The sequence below is a fragment of the Heterocephalus glaber genome, unplaced genomic scaffold, assembly GCF_053883595.1.
Source record: "Heterocephalus glaber isolate CG9 unplaced genomic scaffold, H.glaber_assembly_v1.0 deba00001555, whole genome shotgun sequence".
Taxonomy (NCBI): domain Eukaryota; kingdom Metazoa; phylum Chordata; class Mammalia; order Rodentia; family Bathyergidae; genus Heterocephalus; species Heterocephalus glaber.
Genome location: NW_028258346.1, coordinates 14574413 through 14595463, shown reverse-complemented (window position 1 = coordinate 14595463; position 21051 = coordinate 14574413). Strand labels below are relative to the sequence as shown.

Genomic DNA, 21051 nt, shown 5'->3' with positions numbered 1-21051 from the left:
CCTGTGACACCTGAACCATCACAGAAGTCAGATTTGATAGGCTCCCCGCAGGACGCTGGGACCTGCGGGCCCCGTGGGTGACGCTTTCTCCACCAATCCACTGACTCAAACGGCTTCTGCTCACCCCGAGAGACCAGCGGGACCAGGCGGGTCCGGGAGGCGCAGCCACCAGGGGGCGCGCGACTCGCCGCCTCGAGACTCCCTTCCCGGAGCCATGGGTCCGCGCTTCCGGTCTGCACTTGGAGAGCTCTCGTAGTCCAGGAGTCCAAGAGGGGCCCAGTTTTCCCCACTGTATCACAAAAGCAAAAAGCAAAAAAGATCAAGATGCAATGGCTACATGTACCAGTTCCCCACGGTGAATATATTTATAGTTTAAGCATGTACTAATTATAAAAAATAATAAAGTAGAAAGTAAATATCTGAACAATGAAATAAGAATTTAAGATGAAACTTCCTGAGAGTGAATCTCGAGGAATCGGTATGGCGCCATCACATTCGGAAATGGACCAGAGTCTCCGCAGCTCGAGCTGCCTCCCAGCTGCCGGCCGGCCGGGGTCTCAGTGTGGCGGCTCGGGCAGGCCACAGAGCAGGCGTCGAAGTCACTGTGCACCAGCGACACGGAGGAGCCAGGTCAGTGTTGAGTGACAGGGGCTGGGGGACGGAGTCCGCTCAGTTTCCCTCTCCTTCTCTCTCTCTGAGGCAGGGTCTTGGTTCAGGCTGGCCTCCAACTCACTATGTAGCCCAGGCTGACCTCGAACTCATGGAGATCCTCCTGCCCCAGCCTCCTGAGTGTTGGGATTACAGGCGGGGGCCACCAGGCCTGGCTTCCATGCCTTCTCTTAAACAATAAGAGACCTCAGCTACTTTGTCAAACGGGCCTGGGTCCTTCAAGCCGGCTTTGTTTCACCTGCCTGCTCCAGCCAGACCCCGTGGCCAGGGTAATGAAGGATGCCCACCGCCGGGGCTGCTGGAGGACGCCCGGGCTCCCGGGACGTCGTCTGCCTGCATTTAGTCCCAGCGCCACCGTGGGGGCTGGTCTTCTCCGACTGTGCGTGTGTCAGCGACGTGCACCACCTCAGCCGTCTCCTCGGGCAGGTCAGGCGCGTCCCTGTGGAAGGCAGAGGAGATGGGGCTGAGAGACAGGCGCTGGACTCGGCTTACCGCTGTGCACCCGAGGAAGGGCTCCGGCTGGACGAGACCTGGTCCCCCGCCCACCCCGCCCTCCTTCGGCTTCTCGAGGTCATCTGCAAGTGTGTTGTCTCGGTGTGCAGCCCTGGCGCCCGCTGACAGAGGTCGGCCGGCAGGGAAATGGTAGGAAGCATCAGCGGGGAGGGGATGAAGAAAAAGAGGAAAAAACAAGCAACGGAAAGACCAGCTCTGCGAAGAATAACCCCGCAGAAGCGGCGCCCCTCGCTGCGTGACTGCCAGCGTGAGGCCCAGCCTCGATGCAGCCCCCGGCGGCGTTGGCCTGGGCCGCGTGTCGCCTTCAAGCGCTGCCGGCGTCCCTGGTTTGTTTTCTCAGCGCCCTGTTCGGAGCTTTCAGGGGGCAGGAGTGGGGTGCGGGTGGGTGGGGCTTTCCCCTTTCCCCTTTCCCCACAGTGTGAGTCCGGCTTGGGCACAGTCAGGGCCCGAGCGGCGCTGCCGTCCGTCCTCGGCCTCCTGCCGTCTGGGTGTCCCCTCGCCCAGCAGCCGTCGCTCTGGGAAATGGTCTCGGGCTGCGTCTGCACGGCACTAGGACACCCGCGTGGAAAACAGAAGCTCGGAAAACCGTTCTGCAGCGCAGCGTGTGTGCGGGCGGGGGGGGGGGGCTCAATGGCGTCTTTCCGCTTCTCTTAAGCACACAGTCCTATCAGCTTTAGCCCCGCCCCGTGACTTGGTTTACCCTTCACCGCCCCCTCCAAAGCCTCATGTCTAATCCCCCCACCCCCGGGGTCAGGGCTCCAGCGCTGAGTTACGGGACTGGGACGCCTTCTCCTGGGGCCCTGCCATCTGCACGGAGCGGCCGGGCTCGGAAGCGGGGTTCTGCTAGAAGGGGGCGCCGGGTGCTGCGCAGGCACCGCAGTGGGCAGCACAGGCGGCCCCAGGGCCCTCGCTTTGGCCGTCCCTTGACCGGCTGCGTTCTCCCCTTCAGTGCCGTCTTGTCCATGGGTTGGAGGTTTTCCTTTATTTAAGAGGTTTATTGAGCACCTACTAAGTGCCAGGCACTGTTGTAGGCTCTGATGATGAATGACCCAGCACCCGCTGCAAGGGACTCATCCTCTAGTGGAGGACGGGAGGCTATGGAGGATAAAGGAGCAAACGCACAGCATTTTTTTCTTTTTTGTACCGGAGATCGAACTCGGGTCTTTGAGCTTGTAAGGCAGGCAGCGGAACCACTGAGCTAAATCCCCGGCCCCACACAGCATTTTTATTTGATGGAAATAAATAAAATGGAGAAAATAAGAGCGGGTAAGGAAGAGCAGACCTGCGCATCGTGTGCTAGATTGGCCTCAGGGTCAAGGGCAGCCGCCGCGAGGGTTACCACGAGGGCTGGGCGTAATGACCTCTCCAGTGTGCCCGGAATCCCAGAGCCCATCAGCACCGCAGGTGGCACTGGGGTGAGACGGAGAGGTCACGCTGGATTGCCGTGGTGCTCCGTGGCACCCCAGGAGTGGGACGTAGACGGGTGCCAGGAGGTCGGGTCAGCAGCAGGAGCTGGAGAGACAGGAGCAGCAGCGAGAGTGGGCGCCTCCAGCCGCGGGGAAAGGAGGAAAAGGACTCTCCTCTGGAGATTTCGGAAGGAACACCGCTGGGCCAGCACTTTGATCTGATTTGATTTATTGAAAACCTTTGAGAGTATATGTTTGTGATGTGCAATGAATATGCCCATCGTGGGGCTGGGTACATACATGTCCGTGCGCCTCCTGGTCCCCTTTCTTCCCTTGAGTTTGGATTTCAGACCTCTGGGACTGAAGGGAATGTGTTCGTGCTGTTCGAAGCCCCTGAGGTGGTCATTTCTTGCCAAGCAGCAAGACATTCACGCAGGGTGTCTGGGGAAGAGTGCTCCAGACAGGAAACGCAGGTACAAATGTCCTGAGGTAGGAAGGTGCTGCTGTGTTGGCTCCATGTAGCGATCATTTTTAGAATTAAGAAATGCGTTTAAATATTTGTTGAGGTCCTGTTGGAGGATAAGCATTACCTGTCGTCCCCCAATTCCAGGACCCTCAGCTTGACTCACGGGTGACGCTGCATGTTTGTGTTCTGCCCCTCTGACTATAAACTCCTGACGTGAAAGGGCCTAGAATTTTTCATCGCATTTTCCTGACTGCTGCTGTAGTATAAGCACTTCAGAGCAATTCTGTGTTTTGAGCACCGAAGACTTTTCGTGGAGTTTCCCCCACGACCGGCAAGCGCCGGGCCGCAGTGACTGGCAGCCATTGGTCTGGCATGGGGGGGGGCAGGCCGATGTCCTGGGGATTTGCAGGGGTCGGGAAAGCCTGGTGTTCGCGGGCCCCTGGCGAGGGCCGGCCGGGCTCAGAAGTGCTCACCGCGTCCTTCGTGAGCCCGGCTACCATGGGGACTGTGAAGGTGCCGCCCTTCCTGCAGGGCTCTGGGGGTCCCGGGGGGCCTCAGGCTCTGGGGACAGAGAAGGTGCACAAGGGGCTCGCTGATGTCAGGGCTTTGCCCGCCAGGGCCCGCGTACCCCACACCCAGACGCTTCGGGCTCCCTGCCCCGAGCCGCTGGCTGTGAAAATCTCAGATGCAGGGAGGGAGAGCCAAGCCGGGCGGGAGGAGGGAGGTGAGGGGTTGTCGGGTGCTGGGGTCCTGTGGCCCCCAGGAGCCGGGACGGCCATGAGAACTTGGGGGCAGAGGAGGGCTGGGGTCCTGCGGAGCCCCGGATCCAGCCCGGGCAAAGACTCCTCTCCGCCCCGTGTGTCTGCGGCTGGTCTCCACCCGCTCACCAGGAGAAAGAAGGGTGCAGGGGGCGAGGTCAGAACACAGCCTGCTTTCCTGTTCAGCCCTAAATTACAAAGACAAACGCTGCTGGGCGCGGTGGTGCACACCGGTCATCCCAGCACCAGGGGAGGCTGAGGCAGGAGGATCGCCACGAATTCAAAGCCAGCTGAACTTCACAGTGACACTGTCACCAAACAAACTGACCAAAAACCCTTCTGCTCCGGAGACAGATGCCACATCTGGTTCCTTCCATGAACCAAAGCAAGTCAAGGGTCCAAGTCCCAAATCGAAGGGGTGAATGTTGCCTTGGGAGAGAAAATGAGCATTTGTGACCAGATGGTGCAATCTGTCACAGGGAGTGCTGGTGCCTGGAGTGGAGCCAGGGAGCCCTGGGAGCATGGGGCTGCCCAGGACAGAGCACCCAGCCCTCCACCTCCTGCGTCCCCACTCTGTCCTCCTGCGCCTGCGCCCTGGCTTCCACTTGGACCTCAAGGCCCTTTCCGTTTCCTGGACCGGCTGGAGGGCGGTCCGCAGAGGCACAGGGTGGTCACGTGCTCATCATCGGTGTCATGTCAAGGATTCTCAAATTGCTGAGAATGTGCCACAGGGCATTTCTTAAAAATCAGCAACTTCTCGTTCCCAAAGGACCTAGGAAAAATTCCAGGCTAAACTTAAAATGAGGAAAAAATCAAGATGGCCATAAATCTTCCATGAGATCACACTGTAAATCTAGGGAAACCCTTTCGGGTGACATAAGGCACAACCCCTAACAGCTAATAGTCTTGAGACTGTTTGCGTCTGACCGTGCGGGTCCCTAAGTGCTTTCCATTCTGGCATCACCATTTATCTTGCGATATTTACTTTATTGTGGGAAGTTGCAATGTGTTTTTTCTCATTCCCAGGAAGTCCGTGATAAAATAAACTCACCAGAGTAAAACAAATGCCATCTTATTAACAAGCTTCGCCTTGGAAGAGGGTGGAGGGACGCCAGCCCAGCCAGAGGTGCAGAGTTCTGTATTCTCCATCAATCTGGAGTCGAGGTCCTCTCCAGCGTGGGTTCATGTGTCCTCACAGTGAAGCTGATATATGACCTGTGAGTTCTGAAAGATTCTCTTGTGGTTGTTGTTGTTTTGAGACAGGGTCTCGATATGTAGCACAACATGTGTAACCCTTGCTAGCCTCACACTTACGACCCTCCTGCCTCAGCCTCCCTAGTGGGATTACAGGCTTGCATTCTGAAGGGGAAGCAGAGGTCTGATCAATGCTCGACGTCTTTCTGGTAACCCTTTTCCCTTTACATTCTTTCCCCCATTCTTCCATGGTACCTTTGTGGTTGCCCAGAAACCTTAGACGCTAAGGCCTAAAGTTCCCCATCAGGCCTGCTTTCTGTCAGGAAGAGAATGCCCAGTATCTTCTCCCCATTCTCTCACCTCTGCCAGAGAGGGTGAAGAATTTATCTGCTGCTCCTTTGTACCATTGCTTCCCTTAAAGAATTCTACCCTGACACTGTGACGGGAGTTACTGAGACAAGAGTTGAGATTCTATGAGGCACCGAGGACAGCGGCCCCAGAGCACAGTTTGCTGCATCCACACCCTGCAGGGACCTTACACGCACATCTGCAGGGGACTTGTGGCTGTCTGGGACCTCCCCAGAGCGTGACTGGGCGCACGGGCCCTGCATAGACACTGCGTGAACACTGCATGGATTAGACCCTAAAAATAAGTAGTCTATTGGAGATTATATTGCTTATACAACAACCTAAACTCACTTCTAAAGCTCTTAAAAACCCCTAGATCAAGAGCCCTTGGGATATCCTACTCAGAACCCCACCCAGCTAGCGGGAGCTTTACTTCCTTGTCTTATATCTTTCAGATACCTTTGCTTGCACTCTGCCTCCGTGGTCTGCGTGGGACAGGACCCCAGTGTTCTGGGAGCACCACGAGCACAAGCTGAGCGCCTGGGACATCTGGGAGCCTGTCCTCATTCTCTCGTGGCCTTGGCCCACAGTGGCGAGGAGCCCTCCTGTGGGTCCCATCCCATCAGAATCCACTCAGACTGTGAGCCCAGCCGGGCCAGCCCCTCCCTTGGCTTGGCTGAGGTTGCCATCTAGGTCCTCCCACTTGCATGTGAGGAGGAGAGGCCCAGAGTCCAAGCTCTGGCCCAGATTTGCTTAGAAGCCCTGCTTCATGGGAGTCTTAGGGATTGTTGTGCTTTTAGAAGGACATTTCATTTTTGTTAGGTATTTGTTCCTTGTGGGTGTCTTCCTTAGTTAAGAATGCTAGAGGAGAGGGCAAACTTGGGAGTCATATGGGGTGCTAAGCTTCATTGTTTAGGTTTAATGTCATTCTCTAGTTCCATCCCTGCACAAATGTAATGAAAAGACTTAGTGTTGAAAGAACCGGGTTCTAGTCCTAGCCTTGCCACTCATTCAGCTCTGCAGTGAAGTGAGAGGAAATCTCAGTGTCTCTGAATATCTGTTTTCCATTATCAGATGAGATATAGTAGCAGCTAACATAAACCACTATCTCTATTTTTAGTCAGAAAGGAAACGAGACTCTCATAAAATCTGAATGGCTAGAGGAGCAGGCTGGGCCTTCCACAATGACTTCCAGCCCCACAACATGGAAGCAGCCCTCTGCCCCAGTCAGGAAGCAGGGAACAGGAAGCGGATGCAGCAACAGATGGATCCAGGAACATCCTGTCCCACCTACCACCCAGGGATGAGGAAAGCCATGGCAGTCATTATGTTTTAGATCTGAAACATCCCCCAAAGCCTTCCGTGTTCAGCGGTAGGGCTTTTAAAAGGTGATTGGATCACAAGGGTTCTATTTTTTATCTGTGGATTAATCAGTCCATTGATAGATTCATAATTTGGTGGCATTGGAAGGAGGTGATAGAAACTTGGAGGTGGGGCCAGGTTAAAGGATGTGGGTGCTGGCTGGAGGTGTAACCCTGGGGACCAAGTCTTGTCTCTGGTCCCTTCCCCTCTAGCTTTCCCCCTCCCTGCTTCTGGCTGCTCTAAAGTGAGTGGCTTCCCTCCACCATGCCCCTCCACCACGTTTCTGCCCCAACACAGGCCTCCTATGGCAATGCGCCATACACCAACACCCCTAAACCGTGAGCCCCAATAGCTATTTCCTCCTTAGGTTGTTCACAGCTATTTGGTCACAATGATGAAAAACTGAGTGATACAGCAATATTGCCTCCAGAACTGAGCCTCTGTTTCCAGATCCACAGCTGCGATTATGGGCCCTCCACTCTGTCTCTTGCTCCTCATGTTGGCAATTAGATTCAAGGACCTCAGTCTCTGTTCCTACAGGGAAACCATCAGAAGGACAAGAGTGAGACCTTTATCTTCACTGTGCGTTCTACACCTCCTACCGTTGTCCGTGTCCTAGCAAGGGATGAAGTGCCTTTGGCACAACTGACCTGGCTCTTAACTACTGCACAGAGAGAGGAACAGTTCCCATTTCATACTGCTCTACACAGAGTACATTTATTTTTCTTTATCTGCTTTCCCATTGCTGAGCCACAATACCTGACCCCCACCCACAGCTTGAGGAGAGGTTTAATTTGCCTCCCGGTTTCAGAGGCTTCAGCCCGAGGTCGACTGACGCTGAGGTAGAGATGGAGGCAGAGCAAAGCTGCTCAGTCCACGGCACAGTGAAGTTTAACCCCATATCACACCAACCAAACTTCCCTGCTGGTCAGCCGTGCTTTCTAGATTGAATACTCGAGGTTAGTATCTCTAATCCCTCCTCTTCCCTCTGGTAAACTCATACATCCCTCAAAACAGCAGTACAGTTTTCGCCTTTTTTATGAAGCTCTGAATCTCCTGGTCAGTTGGCCCTGTTTGCCCCTGGGGCACCGTGTGCTGTCTGATGGTGGACCTTACTGCACCTGGCGACGTACTCTGTCTGTGCCTCCTCTTAGAATGACTATTTTGAAGACAGACCCATATCATGAATACGTGAATACTTGAGGACTTATCCTAACAGTCTTCAGACTCCTAGAGAGAACATTTAAAAAGCATGCTGGAATCAAAATGTAGCGCCATACGAGACTTGAATTAGCTCCATATATTATACAGTATAAGCCATGTTTGTGCTTGTCCCTAGGGTAAATAGTACCAATTTTTTTTTATTATGATGAAAACCATGACCCTACTGCTGCTGGTCAGTTATCCATCCTCCTCCTGTCTGATTCACTCCCTTTCTTTGGGAATCCATTCTTTCCACTCCCACAGGTGTGTTTTTCCCACTGGCGTCGGGGCTGGAAACGGTGGTTACTTCCTAGTAACCAGCTCCCTTCTCCGTGGTGATCAGAACCCTGGTTTGCAGCCAGCCGTTGTCATCAGCCTTCACCCTACAGCGGTCTAGCAGAGAGGCAAAGCTATGCTACTATGCCAGCGAGACAGAGGAAAGTGGAGTGTGGGTGAGCAGTCTAGGAAATTTGCTTACAGGGAGAACTGAACCCCTCTGTTCTTCATTTTATAACTGGAAACACAGGTGTGGCTGTAGCTCTAGCAGTTGTCTTGGATCATAATATAGTTAGTGAAAAGGTGAGTGGAATTCGCATCCTTAATCTGGTAGGGTGGTGTCACCCTACCAGCCCTAGACTGTCTGCTTGCAGAGTTTCCTCTTGTTTTATAGCCGAGACTAAGATTGAAACCACAGTTCGCTGAGTTTTCTCTCAGGTGGCCACACCTAAGCCCAGCTGCTCGAGCTCTTCACTGGTTCAGCAGTGATTTGACTCAGCATGTGTCAGACTTCATGTTTTTGAGGAGTACACATACTAAGTTTCTGGAGGGAGGCCTGGCCCGAGCTGTGGGGACAGAAGAGGGCACCTCGTCTCTTCCTGGGGTCAGTAGAATCTCTTCAGGCTGGGCAGATACCATGGCCCTCAAGTGAGCACCTAGCCTTGAGGCTGGAAGGTAGTGACTGGGACTGGGGGCACACCCTCCACTCACGGGTTTCTCCTGGGGCCCAGGGCAAGGACACTCCAACCCTATTTGCTGAGACCTTGGCTGCCTCTAAGGTTCCTCTCAGCCAAGAGGAGTACATGGAAATGTGACTCCTCACCTAGACATGCTGGGCCAGAAGATGCCATCTTCTGGAATACGGTGACCCTGGAGTCATGCACAGTAGGGTGGGAGCTAGAGAATCTAAGATGTTGATGTAGAAGAGAACTTGGAGACGCTTTTTCCAGCATTTGGAACATGAGGAAGAGTGGGTTTCAGAAGTAGGCTGACAAAACTGGAAGGGAACAGGGTCGGACAATGGTCTGGGAATTGCATTTTCCAGTTTGATGCTCCTTCTTCAGCATGGCATCTGATACTGTCTGTTGTAGTGGTCCTGATTCCTAAAGGAGCAGAAGGCAAGATAGGATTGAACTCACAAGGATTTTCTTAGGGGAAATACTTATATTAGAGAAAATAGGACAGGAACCAGATTGGCTGGAGGCAGTCACCCATTGGCAGGCCATGACTGGAGTCTGGCCCTGAGTGCATCTGAAGAAAGACCTGGTTGGTCTGTTATCCAGTCTGTGAACCTCCGTTGTCCATAAGAAGAACCCTATGTCTTGTAGAAAGAAGTTGGCTTTTGTGTATCTGCTGCTGGAGCAGCCAATGGGAAGAGCGGTCTCATCACAGGTTCGGCACCAGATTTCAGAGCAGATTTGTCAGTTAGCTAGACGTTTGCAAAGTGTGTTCTCAGGCCACCACACCTGGCATTGTTCCACTGTCAAGCCTTTCATTCCCTGTGATGTAATTCATACTGCGTGCATCCGGTTCAGCGTTTGCATAGACAAGTAGGCAGATAGGATGGTATGAAGTTTCTAGTATGTGTTGGGACTGATGTGGCAAAGTCTTCCATTTCTTACAGCTTAACTGTAGCTTTTGAAGCATGTGGTTGAGGAGCTGAGGTGTCATTTGATGAAGAGTGGCCAGGCCATTGAACCCAATAGACATGGCCCTAAATGTGAGCCACAGAATCAAAGCAACGGCACCACCTGTCTTTTCTGCATTTGTATGAGGACAGATGAAGAAGGCTGCTGGTTAAGTTCATTAACATTGTCTAGAAAATTGTATTGAGATCTTAAGCAAATTGCAACTACAAACATGTGACTCTTTGTTTGTTTGCTTGTGTTTTGGGGATTGAACTTGAGTCCTTGTGCTTTTGAGGCAGGCTGTGGAACCACTGAGCTAAATTCCCGGCCCAGTAACTCTTGACAAAGCTTCCTTCCTTGGTCAAACTGCAGTCAGGCTCTGGAACCTTTTCCTAAGCCCGTCCGTGCACTTTCCTATGAAATCCAGTTTCAGCAAGAAGCCTGCCGAGTCAGTTTAGCAGGAACCGCTGTCTGTAATAGCCGGTCAATATTCCATCAGGATCCTCACCTGCTACCATATCCAGGTGACACTGACTGCACTACTCTGCCTTCAGCAAGAATCCTGGTCAGATGGTTCAGCCCGACTCCCCCTTAACTGGGCGTCTCCTCTTAGTGATTTTCCATGCATGGACCCTGCCCTGCGCCTTGGCTAAAAATCCCCACTTGCCTATGCTGTTTTTGGAGTTGAGCCCAGTCTTGCTCAGTTCAGAATCTCACCGCTGTGGTCCTTATGTTTATCCCAGTGGTCCGGAATAGTCTGCTTTACCGGGTGTACTCAGTGTCATCGGACAACTGCTTCTCAAATGCTCTTTGTCACTGGATTTTCAGGTATTTTGGTGCTCATTCCTGTCAGCCAGGTGGGGACGTAACCCTGAGCCTCACATGTGACGAGCAGAGGCACCAGAGCGCCCAGCGTGACTGGAGGCACCCAGCTTCCTAGGGCTCCGTGGGCCCCTCCTCTGCCCAGAGAACCCCCACATTCACCACATTCTCCAGGACCGTCGAAGGTGGGCATGTACGCCCCACGAAAGCGGCAAAGGCCTTTGCTTGGGCCTGGGCCCTGGGGGAAGAGGCAGGGTCCGCAGCAGCAGGTGCCACCCACCTCATCCAGGGTTCCTGAGCCCTCCCTCCCGAAATGCTGTTGTTGCCACAAGAGGGGATTCATAGCTTTGTGTTCAATAAACACTGCGCCACCTATGTGGGCTGTAACAGGGCCATGGGAGTGAGAGAGAGAGAGAGAGAGAGAGAGAGAGAGAGCCGGTGAGAAGAGAATGAATTCCCAGCGACCAGCGGAGAAGTATCTCACCCACCTGCAGGGCTCAGGAAAGACTTTCTGGAAGAAATGCTATTGGAGTCTTAAAGGGAAAGCACAAGTTTAGCAGTTAAGGGTGAGAAAGCTCCAAGGGAGACAGCACTGTGCATACAGCAAGTTACAGGTATTTTAGGAGCCAAGACAGTGGTTCTACAGTGGGGGCCCTGAGGCCATTTCTGGGGTGTGCCAGGTCTCCTCATTCTCTGATAGGTTTACAGGGAGTTTGCAGGGCGTATGAAGTGTCATATCACAACAGATTAACTGCAGAGGCAGATGAGAATCTAGCTGTTACTTAGCCAGACACTTAAGAGATCTGCAAAAATGTAAAATAATGCCAATCATTTATTCTTGGTTTAGAAAATAGAACTTTTTTTCATAAACTATATCTTATTTATCTAACGTGATAGGTTGTATTACTGTTAGTTTAAAATTTTAAAAACTGTTAAAAAGTTTCCCAGGTTAAATTTCTGATATGGTAATAAACTGGCAGATAGAATTCAAGTCAACAACAGCTCTTCGAAGTTCTCGGGGCTGTTTTTGAGAGTGTTGAGAGACTTTTCATAGGTTCTTGGGGATCCTGAGATGGGGCATAGCCTTGGGTTGCATGGGCCCCAGGTGGCTCTGAGAGGGAGGAAGAGGGTCAACGTCAGAGAAGCTTAAAAAGACAGGAAACAGATTCTCCCCGGCCACCTCCCCAAAGAAGGCAGCCTGATGACACCTTGGGTGCAGACCCATTTTCCAAGTCCTGGCTTCCAGAACTTTGAGCTTGTTCATTTATGTTGCTTTAAGCTGCAGGTTGTGACAATTTGTTACAGCAGCCATGGGAAAGGAATACACTTCTCTCCTAACTTGACCAACACTGAATTCCTCAAATAGTCCACTGGTATCCAGCTCAGAATTGAGCTGTGTTCATCTCAGAGATGGCAACTATGTAACCACAGTTTATATCTTGTTTCCTTTTCATGGAATCTGGTGGATGAGAATTGTTTGTGTTGCATGTGGTAACCCAAGATAGGAAGTTTGGTGCCCCTCCTGCCTTCAAAAGTTAAGTTTACTGTTTCCAGAGTGACACACATTTCTCTTTTGTACTTAATTTCATTTTAATAGTAAAAAGATACTTATTGAGAATATTTATAGATTAACTTATGTATTTATTGAACAGTTACTTTTTGAGTATCTATGCCAGGCACTGTTCTCGGCACTAAGGTCAGAGCTGTGAAGACAGGTGCAGCCCCTGCCCTCGTGGGGTGAGATTATCCCGGTGAAGAGAGATAATGAGCCAAGGAATCGCCATACAAACTATCAGACTGATAAAGTTCGGGGAAGGAACCGAGTGGAATGCCGTGATGATAGCAGTGAATTGGAATGCCACTGTGATCAGGGTGAGCAGGGAAAGACTCTTTGAGAGGAAATATTCATGTGAAGACCTGAAGGCTGCAAAAGAGCCCGTTACTTCAGGAGCTGGAGAGAGACGGTGTCAGTATTCCAGGCAGGAGTGACACCACCTACAAAACTGTGCCAGCTGGAAAGAGCTCGAGGAGTTGAGATTTGAAAAGGAGACTAGGGTGGCCAAAGCTGATGAGGAAGGGAGAATGTGATTGGGAGAAGCTGGTGGCTTTTCAGTGCGGGGCCCTACGTGAGGGAGACAGAGGGAGAAGCTTGGATATTCTGAGGGCAGTGGGAAGCCACCGGGATTTTTCACACAGAAGAGAGAAGATCTGGGTTTCACTTTAAAATATGACTGTGGCTGCTCAGAGGGGCATGGATCACAGGAAGGCAAGGATGGGAGTGGGGAGGCCCATTCAGCTCGTTTGTACCAGTCCTGGGAAGGGGACCGGCAGTCAGGATTAGGAGAGGAACCGGAGAGAAGGATGCAGATCGGCCAGCTCGTGACACATGGAGAAGGCGCCGTGTGTATGGGAAGGCTGGGGAGCTCTGAGGGGAGGAGGGGATCCGGGATGACACCCAGGGTTTTGGGTGCATGAGGGTTTCTTCTGTTGAGATGGAGGAGGGACAGAGTTTGGGAAGCAAACTGGGAGTCGCAGTCTTCCATTTGGAAGTCTGAACTTAGAGCTGTCTGCAAGACACGCAAGTGGAGATGTCAGGGAGCAGTTGGATCAAGCGCTCTAACTCGGGGAGAGGTCAGAGCTGAGGAGTCAACTCAGGAATCATGACTACACCAAGGCCCTTCAGAGCCCTTGCCTGGATGAGATGGCCAGCGAGGCGAAGTACAGGCAGAGGTGAGGCCGTAACAGAGCCGGGAGAGGGGACATTCAGCCCTCCAGTGGGCAGGTAGAAAACGAGCCAGGCCATGTGCTCCCGCTGAGCAGCATCCTTTTATTCAGCCACTTGTTCTCATTGTGTTCCTCGCTGCTTATCTCTATTCCTTGCTTCTCAAATGTGACTTTGGAATCACTTCTGTTGGCTGAATTGTGCAAAGGATGAATCTCTTATGGCTGAGTTTTCACACTTGACAGCTACTGCCTGGGACTTACTGTGAGAAGGCAAACTAGTGGGCAGCTGTGGGAGGGAGTGCGGCTCTGGACTAACAGGAAGCCTCCCCACCTCTCCTGACAGGAGTGCTTGGCAATGAACACTACCAGGAGAAGTGAAAGGGAATTTTGCAAGGAAATTTTGCTTCCATAGTTCAAGCTGGCCTTATTATATGAAATGCCCTACTTGAAATTTTTCTTCGTTCAACATGTCTGGGCCTGTTCCGCCTCACATGCCTGGACATCCCTGAGCCAACTTCCGCATCTCAGGAATGTCTTTGTCTCTAGAAGAGTTTTTGTCATTTCTCCGGAATGCAAATGAGATATAAACCCCATATTTTAACTGACCCAATAAGCATGTTGCCAGTATTATGTGTGAGTCAATACCATGATTGAGCCCGCTTGCTAATGCCCATTCAATTTCTGTAACCAATGAATGTATACCAAAAATGCCTCACTTGTAACCCCCCTCCTAGAATGTATATCTTCTTTGTTCAAGCGTTGGACGGGGTCAGTCTCCTGCATGTGAACGCAGAATGGTCCATTGGCATTAAATAAAGCTTTCCATCTTCCCCGACTAGTGGCAATGAGCTTTATCAATTGAATGGAAATTTTGCCGTTTCGGAAGGAAGCCGGGAGCCTGTCTGCTGCTGGAGATGCTTAGGCCATGCTGCCTCCTTCTGGCCTTGGGGGGTCCATCACTGACCTTCCATCAACGCAGAGAGAAAGGATCACTACAGCACTGTACAACAGATCCCAAAGGAGCGATTCTTGTCTTTCCTATCTCAGCTTGACTTTCTTCCTGCCAATCAAGATGGCGGCTATGGAAATAAACCAGCAAGTTTGTCCTCAAACTCCTTCCATAGATTAGATAGTGTAGAGTGAGTCACCTGGGAATCCCATAGGGTGGACATCGTAGGTGAGGTTGACAATTTATCCTTCAAGGAGACATACATAATGATTACCCCAACACACGAAGTGGTGACAGGAAGCAGTGACGTGCTGGTGTGAGCAAGAGTTTAGAGGAGGGATGATGGCACCCAGTGTCTGTCTCCTAAGAATATACTTAAATGTAGTAGAGAGGTTTTGAAAATAAATCCTGGCTTTCCCCACCCTCTCCTCTTTTCTTACATGGAACTTTAAAAATGTTCCTACTTGTGTGCATTTAGCCATTTTAACAGGAAGATAGATGAGTTCCATAATTTAGGTCAGGGACTTTCTGAATTCTGTATATTTTACATTATTTTCCTTTCAACAAGTTCCGGACTCATAAATGCAATGTGTTCTAGCCTTTTATCCTTTGCTGGTGGAAGCCTGGAGACAGACGTCCAAAGGCAATGGCAAAGACTGGAGCTCCTTCAAAGTAGCAAAAGCCAGGCTTCCTTCTTCTTTCCCTTTTTATTCCATCCAGGCCACAAGCCTATTGGTCGGTGCCACCCACATCCAGGGTGGGCCTTCCCTCTTCAGTAAGTCAGTCATTCAGACACACCCAGAGCTGTTCTAGACCAGTCTTCTAAGTGTTTCTTTTCTGCTAAGTGTTTCTTATTCAAGTTGACGCCACCATTATCTATCACAGCCTGACTCACACTATTGACTGGAGCCATTTGTAAACAAGGACACCTTTTCCCTAGTGTGGTCTCTCATGATGTGACTTCTGATTACCTTTAAATAATTCACCTTTGAGCCTTGGGGCACAGCCATCTTTACTTGTCCATTTCCCTTCAGATGGTTCTTCCTTCTCTTCTCAATTGTACCCCAGCTCTGTACCCCAAGGGCCCATGACACACAGCCTACCCTAAAGGGCTGGCCGTGAGTAAACTCCTGTAAGAGTGACTTTTGCTGGCTGTCCAGTGGGGTCTCTCCTGCCTTGCTGCAGCCTTCAGGGACCCATCCTGCCACCCTGAGAGGCTACCTTCTCATTCCACACCATCTCTTGTTCCACAGATAGCACTCAACACTTACACGAGGCAGTTCCTCATTTCCCCTCACAGCCCACCTCAGATGCAAAGCGGAGACAAATGTGCGTGATGGAACACAGCGCTGTACTCAGAGCCACATCTGCTCCCTGGGCCGAGCTTGTCTGCTGACCTCTTTTCCCTTAGGGTGAGAGCTTTCCCAGGAGATTGCTCACCCCTTATGCAAATATCCTGCTGGAAGCCCAGCCTCACCAGCTCATTAAATCTGTTTAGACGGATATGAGTCCCAGAGATGGACATAGCTCGGCTCATTCTGGATGTTCCGTAGGTCTGAGTCTGCTTTCTGTTTCTCCTCTGAAAGCTTTGGTTTTCTCCTCTTCTCTGTAGAAAAGCCTGGTAAGAGCACTTGTGCTGTGGATTATTTATTGGTGCAGTGGAGAATTTTGCTTCTGCAAGACACAAAGCTGCCCATCAAAGGAGTGATTCCCCATAGCACAGAAAGGACCTGTTTTCGAGTGCTCTTGGAGTCACAGAGTGTAGGCAGCTCCCATCTCCCCTTAGACCGCTCTTTCTCCATCCGTCCGCAACACAAAGCTCGGGCTCTGGAGCCAGCACATCTGGTGTCCAATCTCATCTGATCTCTCACGAGGTTAAAGAGCGAGGCCACATGACTTCCCTCCATTCCTTGGTTTCCTCGTCTGTGAAGTGGGTAGCATGAGAGCTGAGTGCTTGCTTCAGAGTCTGACCGCATCAGTTACTATCCGGGAGGGAGGGCAGGTCGCATCATCTCTGTGCCTCAGTTCCCTTGTCAAATGGTGACGGAAATGGTGCTCCCCTCGTGGCTCCTCGGAGGATTGTATGGGTGATAGGCAGTGGCACTACCCAGTGAGCAGTGAATGAATACTTCCTACTGTCACTGATACCAGGATTCGGTGCCCACCTGGCAGTGGCTGCTGCGAGAAAGGATGAGATATGAAGCCGGGAAAGAGCTCAGCCTGTAGTGAATTGCAGCTGTGCCCTGTGCAGTATGATCGACAAGTATGGTGAATGCTCAAACTTTTAAAAAAATTATCATGATAAAGGACCCTTTGCCATGAATTCCCCTCCTTGCTTCAGATACACTGATCGCATCATTCTTGCCACTTTCTGAAGCAGTTCTGGAGTCCTCTTTTGTGAGTATTTTTAGTTGCTCTGTTGTGGCTGCCTCGATGTCCTGAATTGATTGAAAATGTCTCCCTTTCGTGGTCATTTTGACTTTGAGAAAGAGCCAGAAGTCACATGGTGCAAAGCCGGTGAATAAGGTGGATGAGGATGCAGCGTCATGTTTTAAGGAGCTGCCTTTGTGCTGCATGGCAGACAGCGGCTGCATTCTCTGTATTTTTGATCACACCTCATACAGACAGCTTCAGAAAGGGGCACGGATGATGGGATGAGGGTCTTGAAAGTGAAGGGGTCTTTTGAGGGGAATTGATGGTAATGTGTCTTTCACTATAATACTTTTAAAATTCACTCACATACCATAAGTTCCGATCATGCTTTGTATCAGTTAAACTGTGCTTTTTAGGTATGGGGCTCCTGCCCCAAATTCTGTGCACATTTCTGAAGCTGATGTTCATATAGTTAGGAGGTGGAGAGCTCTCAAGCCTACTTTGCAGTTCCACAAACCCACCCTCAGGCCCGCTTCTCTCCAGGGTCTTGTGTGAGGGACGTCCAAAGCTCTCCTGGATGCTGGAGCTTCCCTTTGTCCCTTGTCTGGGACGACATTAGAGCGGGGGGCATTACAGTGGCGTAGAAAGAGTGTGCTGATTTCTTTGCTCTATAAAATACTCCTTATAAACCGTAAAGTGAAATATTTACATTTTACATCCCCAGATGTGCTGGTGGGTAGAGTGAAGTGAGCTGGTAGATTTCCAAATCCACAAAGCTTGGGGGAATCTGGTTTTGTTCCACCAGGTGCAAACTGCTCCTCAGGGTTCGGGGAGCGGCATTTCATGTCTGACTTCTTGGTGGGGGTGGCAGAGCCTCCCAGCGGGGGACAACTTGGACCCAGGCTCTGGGTGACAGTCACTCAGGGTCTTAGTACCTCGGACGGAGAAAAAGTTTATATGTATAAAATTAATTTTTCTGTTTATTTGGAAAGGAATTTGGAAGGCACGTAACTTCTAAAAATTTCCATTTACAACTGGTTCATTTTCTGAGCTGCTACGAAGACCGAGCAAACACCTTGTCAGTGTTTAATCCCAAACTGATAGCTATAGCTTGGAAAGGGGAAAACAGGTCTGATTTAATAAGCCAAGAGATAAGCCAAACACCCACAAATGCTAATTTACAGCTGCAAAGGCCCCTGCTTTAAAATCATCCTCATGAATCACATGTTTCTGAAGAAGTAACTGTGCATCTGAAAAATTATGTTCTTTGGTAATGCCCCAGGCAGCATGTTTTGGCCACCTCACCCCAGTAAGTTGTAAGTAACCCGCTCCTTTCTACTTTTAATTTTTGAGATTAGCTGCTTGCCACCAGCCCTGCTTTCCTGGCCACTGTCACCTGGCAGGGGTGTGTTGGGGCGGGGACTCCAGCTGCCTGTGTGGGCCTCCCTTCCGGTCCAGTGGTGCTGCTGCTCTGTCCCAGAGGCTCAGCGGGTCACCGTGTGGACAGGGACAGGGAGCTGCCCCTGCTCCACCCACGCAGTCTCTCCCTGTGGGGTTAGGCTAGGGGCAGGTGGCCGGAGGCCCCTCGTGCAGCCTCTTCCCTGCATCTGTCTGGAGGAAGGGCACTGCATAACTTGGGTCTGAATCTTGTCCCCAGGACCACGGGGTTAAAGACTTGGTTGGTGCCTGGGGTGCCACCAGGAGGCAGAGCCTCATGGAAGGAGGTTAGGTCATCAGGGCCATGTCCTTGAGGGGATACGGGGCCCTAACCCTTCTCTCCTCTCTCCGTATTCCGGCTGCCGGGAGGCGAGCAGCTCCCTGTACCACAGGCTCCAGCCGTGATGTACTGCGCTGCCGCAGGACCAGAGCGCAGCGCCAGAGACCAGGACTGGAGCTCTGAAACCGAGAGCCAAAATAAACCCTTCCTCCTCATCTTGTGCTTGTCTCAGGTATTTTGTCACAGTAACAAGAAGCTGACCAAGAGGCAGTTTTGTGGAGTTTACATGGAGCAGCTTCACCAGCTAGAGAAGGGCTGTGGCCAGGAGGGCTGAGGCTCACAGGAGGATCCCTATCGAGGCACGTTTCATCTCTCTGCCATCCAGCCACCTACCCATGGCAGGGGGAGTGTGGTTTGAGGGGTTTTGTGCATTACCCTGGCTAAGCAAAGCCTCTCAAGGGCAGTGACACCATCAACAATGAGAACACCAGACTGTGGCAGGTTGTGCTTTGTAGCGCTGGCTGTAGTGCCGTGCTCAGCTGTATGCTCCTTTAGAACAGTCTCTCACTAGAGGATGAGGTCTGCTTACTCCTGCGTTGTGTTAGTTTTTTGACCAATACAATATGGCAGAAGTGACATGGACACCTTCAGCCTCTCGAAGGGGTCTGTTGCCACAGAGGAAGCGAGACTCCGAGGGGACCACCATGTGAGAAGCCCAAGCCATGTGGGGTGGCTAAGGACGAGAGTGGGGTGGACACCAAGCAATCCATGTAATCATGGGCAGAGCTCATAGTATGGATTGGCATGAGCTGAGCATTTTCTAGACCTTAGCTTACATAATTCTCACACTCAGTAAGGTAGGTAGCAGTGTTCTTACTCTGTACCTGGAAAAATGGGGCCTAGTGGGTAAATTACTTTGGCAAAGGTCACATAGCTAATTAAGCTGTAGGCCTGGGTTTTGAACCAGTTATGATACCGTGATTCTTAGGGTCACGCTTTACCGTCACACTCTGTTGCTTTGTGTTTGGACCAGTGCACCAATCGAATGGGGTCATCTACCAAATAGGGTGCACTTCTCGTGGGTCTGGCTTCTCAATTTTTCCATAGATTCAAGTTCTAAAGCTTATAGGCATGGATTTTAAATTAGCAATCTCTCATTTCTTAGCCCCTAACTTTATTTGGATATCGTCTTCAAAAATTTGGAACCAGTGTGTGCATATATTTCTGGTGGAAGCAAAAAGTGCAAACCTGTCAGCATCTGTTACTTATAATTGCTCTGCATTAAATTACAATTTTTGGATTTAAAATTTGAAAAAGCATGTTTCAGTACCAAGGGCTTGACGTGAGAATGAACAAAAGTAGCAAGTTACTGATACCCTCTGAGTTTTTCCTTAACAGAGAGAGATGTGTAAAAACAGTCCCAAGTCAAGGAGAGGTGCCCCGTGCTTGTGTTGAGTCTTTGGAGGAGAATGTGGAATTCTGTAACTGTGCTGCTGTCGAGGACTAGAATTACACATACTTTCTTAAATCTAGACTATTTAAGGCTCAACCTGTGACCCCGCGTGCTGCTCGATTCACGTTTCTGTCTCCAGTGGCTGCACCTGACATCCTTGTGGCCAGGCCCTTGCAGAGGGAGAGCGGGGTAGAAGCCAGTGGCCCATGCCCCGGCTTCCCTACTGGGGCCCTTCGAGGAGCCCAGCCATCCTCACAGTGTATCATCAGATGCGGGAACTCACACAGTGAGACCTGGACTAACTGCACAGAAGTCTGAGTAAAAGATGTAAACAGGATGCATAGGATGGTAAGGCTACTGTAGCAAAACAGCACAGATGAAGCAGCTCAAACTGAACTTCATTTCCCACAGCCTGGAGGCTGGAAGGCCAGGGTCGAGGTGCTGGTGGGACAGGTTCCACTGGGAGCCTGCTTGTCTTGCTTTGCAGGCAGTCACCATCTGATTGTATGCTCACAGACTTTACGTGAACAGAGAGAGAGACAGAGACAGAGACAGAGACAGAAATAGACAGAGAGACAGAGAGAGGGGGGAGAGGGCTATGTCTCTCTGATGAGAGTGATGTCTCTACTTTGTTATTTTTATTTTTATTTTTTAAAATCGGTCTCACTATGTAGCTCAGGCTGATCTTGAACTCACTATGGAGCCCAAGTTGACTCTGAACTTACTCTGTAGCCCAGGCTGGCCTCAAACCCACGGTGATCCTCCCACCTCAGCCTCCAGAATGCTGGTTATGGGTGTGTGCCACTACACCCAGTGAGATTTCTTCATAGAAGAACACTGTAAGTGATGTCTCTTCTTATTGGACAGGGCCAGATGTTCTGACCTCAGTTGATAGTAATTACTTGCCATCTGCAAATACAGCCACATTGCAGCTTAGGGCTTCAATAGTGTAAATTTCAGTCAGGGACATAAGTATCCATAACCCAGAACTTCTACAAAGACAGAAATACAAATGGTATACAGTCCTTGTATTTTTATTAACACAGTAATAACAACTGGCATAAATTTGGGGATTACTATATTCCAAGCATTGTTCTAAGCCTTGACACCTACTCATTCATGGACTTTATCTAAGAACTTTGCATGGAGGTAGTTTCCAAGGCTACTCTATTTGATAGAAAAGGAGCCTA

At 50.8% G+C, this 21051-nt stretch overlaps 1 long non-coding RNA gene across 12 annotated transcripts in view; it reads left to right on the top strand.

Moving 5' to 3' along the window:
• Positions 1 to 1592: 1592 nt before the first annotated feature.
• LOC101703601 (uncharacterized) overlaps positions 1593 to 21051 on the top strand; it is a 37283-nt gene continuing 17824 nt past the window's right edge. For 11 of the 12 annotated variants that reach the window (XR_015442906.1, XR_015442897.1, XR_015442895.1 and 8 more), the window contains exons 1-2: positions 1593 to 5029; positions 5810 to 20700. This is a non-coding gene — a long non-coding RNA (uncharacterized LOC101703601). The remainder of the gene's footprint in view (positions 5030 to 5809; positions 20701 to 21051) is intronic. The other variant, XR_015442896.1, reaches the window with a different exon arrangement.